The sequence below is a fragment of the Scyliorhinus torazame genome, chromosome 1 (genome assembly GCF_047496885.1).
Source record: "Scyliorhinus torazame isolate Kashiwa2021f chromosome 1, sScyTor2.1, whole genome shotgun sequence".
Lineage (NCBI taxonomy): Eukaryota > Metazoa > Chordata > Chondrichthyes > Carcharhiniformes > Scyliorhinidae > Scyliorhinus > Scyliorhinus torazame.
The window spans coordinates 381076764-381086384 of record NC_092707.1 but is presented as its reverse complement, the minus strand read 5'-3'; positions in this window follow the sequence as shown (position 1 = coordinate 381086384).

Genomic DNA, 9621 nt, shown 5'->3' with positions numbered 1-9621 from the left:
ATACTCAATATCCACTATTAAATATCCCCAACACACGCACAGAACCCAATACTCAATATCCAGCATTAAATATCCCCAACACACACACAGAACCCAACATTCAATATACAGTATTAAACATCCCCAACAAACACCCACAGAACCCAATACTCAATATCGAGTATTAAATATCCCCAACACACACACAGAAACCAATACTCAATATCCAGTATTAAATATCCCCAACACACACACAGAATCCAACACTCAATATCCAGTATTAAATATCCCCAACACACACACAGAACCCAATACTCAATATCCAGTACTAAATATCCCCAACACACACACATAGAACCCAATACTCAATAACCAGCATTAAATATCCCGAACACACACACAGAGCCCAATACTCAATATCCAGTATTAAATATCCCCAACACACACACAGAAGCCAATACACAATATCCAGCATTAAATAACCCCAACACACACACAGAAACCAACAGTCAATATCCAGTATTAAATATCCCCAACACACACACAGAACCCAATACTCAATATCCAGTATTAAATATCCCCAACTCACACACATAGAACCCAATACTCAATATCCAGTATTAAATATCCCCAACACACACACATAGAACCCAATACTCAATATCCAGCAATAAATATCCCCAACACACACATAGAACCCAATACTCAATATCCAGTATTAAATATCCCCAACTCACTGACAGAACCCAATACTCAATATCCAGTGTTAAATATCCCCAACACACACACACAGAACCCAACACTCAATATCCAGTATTAAATATCCCCAACACACACAGAACCCAATACTCAATATCCAGTATTAAATATCCTCCACACACAGAACCCACTACTCAATATCCAGCATTAAATATCCCCAACACACACACAGAACCCAATACTCAATATCCACTATTAAATATCCCCAACACACGCACAGAACCCAATACTCAATATCCAGCATTAAATATCCCCAACACACACACAGAACCCAACACTCAATATACAGTATTAAACATCCCCAACAACACCCACAGAACCCAATACTCAATATCCAGTATTAAATATTCCCAACACACACACAGAACCCAATACTCAATATCCAGTATTAAATATCGCCAACACACACACAGAACCCAATACTCAATATCCAGTATTAAATATCACCAACACACACACAGAACCCAATACTCAATATCCAGCAATAAATATCCCCAACACACACATAGAACCCAATACTCAATATCCAGTATTAAATATCCCCAACACACACACACAGAACCCAATTCTCAATATCCAGTATTAAATATCCCCAACACACACACATAGAACCCAATACTCAATATCCAGCAATAAATATCCCCAACACACACATAGAACCCAATACTCAATATCCAGTATTAAATATCCCCAACGCACTGACAGAACCCAATACTCAATATCCAGTATTAAATATCCCCAACACACACACATAGAACCCAATACTCAATACCCAGTATTAAATATCCTCAACACGCACATAGAAACCAATACTCAATATCCAGTATTAAATATCCCCAACACACACACACAGAACCCAATACTCAATATCCACTATTAAATATCCCCAACACACACACAGAACCCAATACTCAATGTCCAGTCTTAAATATCCCCAACACATACACACAGAACCCAATACTCAATATCCAGTAGTAAATATCCCCAACACGCACAGAACCCAATGCTCAATATCCAGTATTACATATCCCCAACACACACACAGAACCCAATTCTCAATATCCAGTATTAAATATCCCCAAGACACACACAGAACCCAATACTCAATATCCAGCATTAAATATCCCCAACACACACACAGAACCCAATACTCAATATCCAGTATTAAATATCCCCAACACACACACAGAACCCAATACTCAATATCCAGTATTAAATATCCCCAACACACACACAGAACCCATTACTCAATATCCAGTATAAAATATCCCCAACACACACACAGAACCCAATGCTCAATATCCAGCATTAAATATCCCCAACACACAGAGAACCCAATATTCAATATCCAGTATTAAATATCCCCAACACACACACATAGAACCCAATACTCAATATCCAGTATTAAATATCCTCAACACGCACATAGAAACCAATACTTAATATCCAGTATTAAATATCCCCAACACACACACACAGAACCCAATGCTCAATATCCAGTATTAAATATCCCCAACACGCACACAGAACCCAATACTCAATATCCAGTATTAAATATCCCCAACGCACACACATAGAATCCAATACTCAATATCCAGTATTAAATATCCCCAACACACACACAGAACCGAATACACAATATCCAGCATTAAATATCCCCAACAGACACACAGAACCCAATACTCAATATCCAGTATTCAATATCCCCAACACACGCACAGAACCCAATTCTCAATATCCAGCATTAAATATCCACCACACACAGAACCCAATACTCAATATCCACTATTAAATATCTCCAACACACGCACAGAACACAATACTCAATATCCAGTATTAAATATCCCCAACACACACACAGAACCCAACACTCAATATCTAGTATTAAATATCCCCAACACACACACAGAACCCAATACTCAATATCCAGTATTAAATATCCCCAACACACACACAGAACCCAATACACAAAATGCAGCATTAAATATCCCCAACACACACACAGAACGCAACACTCAATATACAGTATTAAACATCCACAACACACACACAGAACCCAATACTCAATGTCCAGTATTAAATGTCCCCAACACACACACAGAACCCAATACTCAATATACAGTATTAAATATCCCCAACACACACACATAACCCAATACTCAATATCCAGTATTAAATGTCCCCAACACACACACAGTACCCAATACTCAATATCCAGTATTAAATATCCCCAACGCACGCACAGAACCCAATACTCAATATCCAGTATTAAATATCCCCAACGCACACACAGAACCCAATTCTCAATATCCAGTATTAAATATCCCCAACACACACACATAGAACCCAATACTCAATATCCAGCAATAAATATCCCCAACACACACATAGAACCCAATACTCAATATCCAGTATTAAATATCCCCAACGCACTGACAGAACCCAATACTCAAAATCCAGTATTAAATATCCCCAACACACACACACAGAACCCAACACTCAATATCCAGTATTAAATATCCCCAACACACAGAGAACCCAATACTCAATATCCAGTATTAAATATCCCCAACACACACACATAGAACCCAATACTCAATGCCCAGTATTAAATATCCTCAACACGCACATAGATACCAATACTCAATATCCAGTATTAAATATCCCCAACACACACGCCCAGAACCCAATACTCAATATCCACTATTAAATATCCCCAACACACACACAGAAACCAACACTCAATATCCAGTATTAAATATCCCCAACACACATACAGAACCCAATACTCAATGTCCAGTATTAAATATCCCCAACACACACACACAGAACCCAATACTCAATATCCAGTATTAAATATCCCCAACACGCACAGAACCCAATGCTCAATATCCAGTATTACATATCCCCAACATACACACAGAACCCAATTCTCAATATCCAGTATTAAATATCCCCAAGACACACACAGAACCCAATACTCAATATCCAGCATTAAATATCCCCAAGACACACACAGAACCCAATACTCAATATCCAGCATTAAATATCCCCAACACACACACAGAACCCAATATCCAGCATTACATATCCCCAACATACACACAGAACCCAATTCTCAATATCCAGTATTAAATATCCCCAAGACACACACAGAACCCAATACTCAATATCCAGCAATAAATATCCCCAACACACACATAGAACCCAATACTCAATATCCAGTATTAAATATCCCCAACACACACACACAGAACCCAATTCTCAATATCCAGTATTAAATATCCCCAACACAAACACATAGAACCCAATACTCAATATCCAGCAATAAATATCCCCAACACACACATAGAACCCAATACTCAATATCCAGTATTAAATATCCCCAACGCACTGACAGAACCCAATACTCAATATCCAGTATTAAATATCCCCAACACACACACATAGAACCCAATACTCAATACCCAGTATTAAATATCCTCAACACGCACATAGAAACCAATACTCAATATCCAGTATTAAATATCCCCAACACACACACACAGAACCCAATACTCAATATCCACTATTAAATATCCCCAACACACACACAGAACCCAATACTCAATGTCCAGTCTTAAATATCCCCAACACATACACACAGAACCCAATACTCAATATCCAGTAGTAAATATCCCCAACACGCACAGAACCCAATGCTCAATATCCAGTATTACATATCCCCAACACACACACAGAACCCAATTCTCAATATCCAGTATTAAATATCCCCAAGACACACACAGAACCCAATACTCAATATCCAGCATTAAATATCCCCAACACACACACAGAACCCAATACTCAATATCCAGTATTAAATATCCCCAACACACGCACAGAACCCAATGCTCAATATCCAGTATTACATATCCCCAACATACACACAGAACCCAATTCTCAATATCCAGTATTAAATATCCCCAAGACACACACAGAACCCAATACTCAATATCCAGCATTAAATATCCCCAAGACACACACAGAACCCAATACTCAATATCCAGCATTAAATATCCCCAACACACACACAGAACCCAATATCCAGCATTAAATATCCCCAACACACGCACATAACCCAATACTCAATATCCATTATTAAATATCCCCAACTCACACACATAGAACCCAATACTCAATATCCAGTATTAAATATCCCCAACACACACACATAGAACCCAATACTCAATATCCAGCAATAAATATCCCCAACACACACATACAACCCAATACTCAATATCCAGTATTAAATATCCCCAACACACTGACAGAACCCAATACTCAATATCCAGTATTAAATATCCCCAACACACACACACAGAACCCAACACTCAATATCCAGTATTAAATATCCCCAACACACACAGAACCCAATACTCAATATCCAGTATTAAATATCCCCAACACACACAGAACCCAATACACAATATCCAGTATTAAATATCCCCCACACACAGAACCCAATACTCAATATCCAGTATTAAATATCTCCAACACACACACAGAACCCAATACTCAATATCCAGCATTAAATATCCCCAACACACACACAGAACCCAACACTCAATATACAGTATTAAATATCCCCAACACACACACAGAACCCAATTCTCAATATCCAGTATTAAACATCCCCAACACACACACAGAACCCAATACTCAATATCCAGTATTAAATATCTCCAACACACACACAGAACCCAATTCTCAATATCCAGTATTGAATATCCCCAACACACACACATAGAACCCAATACTCAATATCCAGCAATAAATATCCCCAACACACACACATAGAACCCAATACTCAATATCCAGCAATAAATATCCCCAAAACACACATAGAATCCAATACTCAATATCCAGTATTAAATATCCCCAACTCACTGACAGAACCCAATACTTAATATCAAGTATTAAATATCCCCAACACACACACACAGAACCCAACACTCAATATCCAGTATTAAATGTCCCCAACACACACACAACCCAATACTCAATATCCAGTATTAAATATCCCCAACACACACAGAACCCAATACTCAATATCCAGTATTAAATATCCCCAACACACACACACAGAACCCAACACTCAATATCCAGTATTAAATGTCCCCAACACACACACAACCCAATACTCAATATCCAGTATTAAAAATCCCCAACTCACTGACAGAACCCAATACTCAATATCCAGTATTAAATGTCCCCAACACACACACAACCCAATACTCAATATCCAGTATTAAATATCCCCAACACACACAGAACCCAATACTCAATATCCAGTATTAAATATCCCCAACACACACACACAGAACCCAACACTCAATATCCAGTATTGAATGTCCCCAACACACACACAACCCAATACTCAATATCCAGTATTAAATATCCCCCACACACAGACCCCAATACTCAATATCCACTATTAAATATCCCCAACACACGCACAGAACCCAATACTCAATATCCAGCATTAAATATCCCCAACACACACACAGAACCCAACATTCAATATACAGTATTAAACATCCCCAACAAACACCCACAGAACCCAATACTCAATATCGAGTATTAAATATCCCCAACACACACACAGAAACCAATACTCAATATCCAGTATTAAATATCCCCAACACACACACAGAATCCAACACTCAATATCCAGTATTAAATATCCCCAACACACACACAGAACCCAATACTCAATATCCAGTACTAAATATCCCCAACACACACACATAGAACCCAATACTCAATAACCAGCATTAAATATCCCGAACACACACACAGAGCCCAATACTCAATATCCAGTATTAAATATCCCCAACACACACACAGAACCCAATACTCAATATCCAGCATTAAATAACCCCAACACACACACAGAAACCAACAGTCAATATCCAGTATTAAATATCCCCAACACACACACAGAACCCAATACTCAATATCCAGTATTAAATATCCCCAACTCACACACATAGAACCCAATACTCAATATCCAGTATTAAATATCCCCAACACACACACATAGAACCCAATACTCAATATCCAGCAATAAATATCCCCAACACACACATAGAACCCAATACTCAATATCCAGTATTAAATATCCCCAACTCACTGACAGAACCCAATACTCAATATCCAGTGTTAAATATCCCCAACACACAAACACAGAACCCAACACTCAATATCCAGTATTAAATATCCCCAACACACACAGAACCCAATACTCAATATCCAGTATTAAATATCCTCCACACACAGAACCCACTACTCAATATCCAGCATTAAATATCCCCAACACACACACAGAACCCAATACTCAATATCCACTATTAAATATCCCCAACACACGCACAGAACCCAATACTCAATATCCAGCATTAAATATCCCCAACACACACACAGAACCCAACACTCAATATACAGTATTAAACATCCCCAACAAACACCCACAGAACCCAATACTCAATATCCAGTATTAAATATTCCCAACACACACACAGAACCCAATACTCAATATCCAGTATTAAATATCGCCAACACACACACAGAACCCAATACTCAATATCCAGTATTAAATATCACCAACACAAACACAGAACCCAATACTCAATATCCAGCAATAAATATCCCCAACACACACATAGAACCCAATACTCAATATCCAGTATTAAATATCCCCAACACACACACACAGAACCCAATTCTCAATATCCAGTATTAAATATCCCCAACACACACACATAGAACCCAATACTCAATATCCAGCAATAAATATCCCCAACACACACATAGAACCCAATACTCAATATCCAGTATTAAATATCCCCAACGCACTGACAGAACCCAATACTCAATATCCAGTATTAAATATCCCCAACACACACACATAGAACCCAATACTCAATACCCAGTATTAAATATCCTCAACACGCACATAGAAACCAATACTCAATATCCAGTATTAAATATCCCCAACACACACACACAGAACCCAATACTCAATATCCACTATTAAATATCCCCAACACACACACAGAACCCAATACTCAATGTCCAGTCTTAAATATCCCCAACACATACACACAGAACCCAATACTCAATATCCAGTAGTAAATATCCCCAACACGCACAGAACCCAATGCTCAATATCCAGTATTACATATCCCCAACACACACACAGAACCCAATTCTCAATATCCAGTATTAAATATCCCCAAGACACACACAGAACCCAATACTCAATATCCAGCATTAAATATCCCCAACACACACACAGAACCCAATACTCAATATCCAGTATTAAATATCCCCAACACACACACAGAACCCAATACTCAATATCCAGTATTAAATATCCCCAACACACACACAGAACCCATTACTCAATATCCAGTATTAAATATCCCCAACACACACACAGAACCCAATGCTCAATATCCAGCATTAAATATCCCCAACACACAGAGAACCCAATATTCAATATCCAGTATTAAATATCCCCAACACACACACATAGAACCCAATACTCAATATCCAGTATTAAATATCCTCAACACGCACATAGAAACCAATACTTAATATCCAGTATTAAATATCCCCAACACACACACACAGAACCCAATGCTCAATATCCAGTATTAAATATCCCCAACACGCACACAGAACCCAATACTCAATATCCAGTATTAAATATCCCCAACGCACACACATAGAATCCAATACTCAATATCCAGTATTAAATATCCCCAACACACACACAGAACCGAATACACAATATCCAGCATTAAATATCCCCAACAGACACACAGAACCCAATACTCAATATCCAGTATTCAATATCCCCAACACACGCACAGAACCCAATTCTCAATATCCAGTATTAAATATCCACCACACACAGAACCCAATACTCAATATCCACTATTAAATATCTCCAACACACGCACAGAACACAATACTCAATATCCAGTATTAAATATCCCCAACACACACACAGAACCCAACACTCAATATCTAGTATTAAATATCCCCAACACACACACAGAACCCAATACTCAATATCCAGTATTAAATATCCCCAACACACACACAGAACCCAATACACAAAATGCAGCATTAAATATCCCCAACACACACACAGAACGCAACACTCAATATACAGTATTAAACATCCACAACACACACACAGAACCCAATACTCAATGTCCAGTATTAAATGTCCCCAACACACACACAGAACCCAATACTCAATATACAGTATTAAATATCCCCAACACACACACATAACCCAATACTCAATATCCAGTATTAAATGTCCCCAACACACACACAGTACCCAATACTAAATATCCAGTATTAAATATCCCCAACGCACGCACAGAACCCAATACTCAATATCCAGTATTAAATATCCCCAACGCACACACAGAACCCAATACTCAATATCCAGTATTAAACATCCACAACACACACCCACAGAACCCAATACTCAATATCCAGTATTATATATCCCCAACACACACACAGAACCCAATACTCAATATCCAGTATTAAATATCCCCAACACACACACAGAACCCAATACTCAATATCCAGTATTAAATATCCCCAACACACCCACAGAACCCAATACTCAATATCCAGTATTAAATATTCCCAACACACACACAGAACCCAATACTCAATATCCAGTATTAAATATCGCCAACACACACACAGAACCCAATACTCAATATCCAGTATTAAATATCACCAACACACACACAGAACCCAATACTCAATATCCAGCAATAAATATCCCCAACACACACATAGAACCCA